Raw genomic sequence first — 3,631 nt, 5'->3', positions numbered from 1 at the left:
TTTCAGTGGATTATAATCCCAATATTGACCTTTCCCTCTTACACTACTGGACTATCTGGTCTAGTGTCTTTCACTCATATATTTGGCTGACTCAAGCAGACAAAATATTTATGAGGTTTAAAATGAAGAAGCCAAGGTACCCAAATCACCCTATGCACAGAGCAAGGAATGGGCAATTGTCCCATTCCTAAGGTACCTTTTGCTGTCTCCATTGTTCACTGCTGCAGCCAGAATGAAGTTACACAATGTGGCTGAGCCAATCCAGCTGCTTAGGGCTGCTCAGACAAGACATCTTCCTCCCACATCTCTCTTCCTACATTCTTGGCCTCATCATCCTGTTTCTCTCCTCACATACCAAATCTGCCAATTGTCTGATACCTCAAAAAGCCAATTTAACTACCTAGCCCACAGAAAGCTGTTTATTCACTTCCTGTGTCAAGTCCATTTTCCACCCATTTAAAAAGTTTAATGGTGTGAGCACAAAGTCTGTTGAAAACCAGATTTGGTAGAAGGAAAGGGTCAGGAGTCTGTAGGTGGAGAAAGTAGTAAGATCTCCTCACTTTTAAAGACAGTGAGCCATTTGATGAGAAGAAGTCCATTCTTGGGAACCCACTCTTAAAACAGGTTAAGATGCCAAGCTACATTACCACTCAGCCAAAGGAGGTCTTGCTCCTTCCCCCTATTTCCAAGTTCTCCTTTGAGTCCTCTCTTTTTTCTCTTAGTATTCCTTCCTTGCATCAGCTCTGGAAATCACACTGCCTGACTGAACTTTTCTGATCCCGAGGTAAGTCAACTCATCTCAGCAATCAGCCAAAGCAGAATAAACAAAACTTTTTTGCTGGGTTTGAATTTGCATAGATTACATCAGCTTACAAGGAGATCAGATGAAATCCTGGAGACTGTTTAAGATAAACACTGGAGCTGAGTGGTGGGTAAGAGAGGTGAGAAAGGGCAAGAGGGAGCACTAGAACTCCCACTCCTTGTTGCATTTAAGAAGTTAATTTGAAACTATACCCATGGACTGATATGGTTAAAGTTGTATTCTAAATCTGAATTAAAGGTGGAGTTTAAAGTACTTATGTGTTGCAGTATTTTTGCAGAGAAGAATAAAATACTCAGAGTGACCTGCTTTGGAAGATGGCAGGTAATGCACTAGTGCTTGTAATTCCCTTTCCTTCTACTTTAAATACAAGAATGAACTGTTGGCATGTCTTTCTGAAGATCTCAAGATCCATACATATGTACTTTTTTCAAAAAAGGAGTCCTTCAAAACAGACTGCCTGCAATTCATTAATTACTTCTCCTAGAGGGAAGACACTGTGATGGAGAATAATTTGGTGAGCTTGCAGGTGAAAAATGTGATGTTACCAGCTAGTCCCCTTTAGCTTTTTGCATGCAGAAAGTGTGATTAGAAGGTGATCATACCCAAAACTTGAGTGGCTGCTGCTTTTTATGTCAATGTGGTATGCTGGGAAGTGCCAGGACCCTGGTGTGGAATGTTAGTACAATATTCCTGGAAGATCAGAGCTGCAGTTTAGGGAAAACTAAGGACGTGTACATACAGATACAGATAATTTGAGGCACTTTGGAAGGTTAAGGACAAGCTAACTGAACTGTTGTGTCAACACTGCCTACAAAATTAACCTGTCTCTCTGCAAAGTTTTGCTACTATTTCTACTCTATCCAGAAAGTAGCTTACGTGCTGGGGAATGGAAATTCAAGTCTCTTTTTTAATAAGAGCAATATCCATGCATTTTTATGTGGTTTTGTATGTTTTTCTAGAAACTAAGTAGGTCTTTTTGCCCCCTATGTTACTTCTCTTTGCGTTCTACAGATTAATTGAATATTGGAAGAAAGTGCATGCAGTCACTCCTTTATGGTGTGCTAAACATGCTTTGCTCTTTTTTTAGGAAAGGGCTATGTTCCTCATTCTTAAGATTCTCTCCTTTATTACTCTTTAAGACTTTATCAAACACTCCTGTACTTTTTTCCTGGTTTTGGCTAGCCTAATTTTGAAACTGCATAGACTGAAAGGCCTCTTTTTTCCCTCAGTTGTAGGGAAAATGTCTGCTTTTATGCTGGAGTCATTTCTACGCTCCTTTGCATAACTACATGAATGTAACAAACATTCTGATTTACTTGTATAGAGGGACCCACATTGCATATATTTGGTTGAAACTGATTTTGCATTTGCTAGAGGAAGAGGAACAATTTACATGGTATTTTAATTTTTGAATAAATTAAAATTGTGAGATTACTTTTCCTAAGTAATAAAACCAGCTACAAATATCTTTGAGTTCCCATTTATTTTCATAATTAAAAGTGAATATTATTTTGTAGATAAAGCTATTTCATTTTAACTTCCCAATAGAAATAATTACTTGAATACTAATTATTCTCTAGGAAGTTCTACCTTGATTTGATTTTCATGCCAAACATGCCTTAAACATCTCTTAGGTACTGAAAAATTTTCCCAGTCCTTTGGATATGGGAAAATTCCTTCTTTGTGCCATATATAACCTGATTCAAAGCAAAAAGAAAGACTTCTACGGACTTAATGTGTGCTTATGTTCATAATACTGAAATCAGACTATTTCAAACCTACCCTGGCAGCAGGATAAGAAATCTGAAAGTTGTTTTATTTCAGCTTCCCTATTTTTTGTCTTATTTGAATGAATACACAAACAAGGCTTTTAAGAGGCTCCGGTCCCTCTCTTTGTAGTTACAGTTCAGAGAATTCAGAGGCGTGGGACTGAACTGAAAATATGTGGGGTATTCCTAGAGCTGCCAGTAATAGGTAAACCATGAAACGGGCCTTTGCTTTGTTTTCTTCAGCAAAACTGAATTCTTGAACAAGGGAGGAAAGGGGAAATTTAGAAAAATACTTTTTTTCAGATAAGCTCTTACTCTGGTAGGCTCCTATTTAATCATTGCCCCTGGCTGATAAAACAATTCCCTATTGTGCTCTACCTTTGGGCAGCCACACAAAGAATCTGCCTTGTGAGGGAAGGAAAAAAAAAAGGAATTACTTACATCTAACATGTACCTGTTAAATTACTACAGAAAGGAGAGGGCTACGCTGTGCTAGGACTGTGCACAGGACTTCACCTGCCCTGGGATCTTCACCGGCTGGCATCAGCCTTTAGGGAACAATGGCTCCTCTTTCCCCTGCTCCCTCCAAACTGGTGGGTGTGGGGGGGAATAAAAGATTTTTCCTTCAGAAGCTCTACTCCAAATCTCTCATTCCCAGAGGGTTGCTGTGAACAGGAACCATGGTGTGTGTTCACTTCCCTTCTGGCAAAGCCAGTTTAAAATAATAACAAAAAAGGTCGTGGAACAGCTTACTACGAATCCAGTCTTTCGTGTTGCTGCCTCACTTGTTCTCTGCTAGGCCACATTTTCGGAGGCGCATTTAGTGTGTAAAGGCTTCCATGCAAATAGATCGTTTACTTAAAAGTCCGGGGAGAGCAGAGGGGCCACAGCGGTGTTTTTCCCTTCATCTTTCCCGTCTTCGTTCGACACCTTGTGAAGAAGTACTGAGGTACTGAAAAGGCAGGTTATTATGCACTGAGAACTGGTGTGGCAACTGCAGCTTGCCCTTCATTAAAGCGCGTTTAAGCTGAGCGACTTG

This window comes from Serinus canaria, chromosome 1A, assembly GCF_022539315.1.
Source record: "Serinus canaria isolate serCan28SL12 chromosome 1A, serCan2020, whole genome shotgun sequence".
Taxonomy (NCBI): Eukaryota; Metazoa; Chordata; class Aves; order Passeriformes; family Fringillidae; genus Serinus; species Serinus canaria.
Note: the sequence above shows the minus strand (reverse complement) of the source record.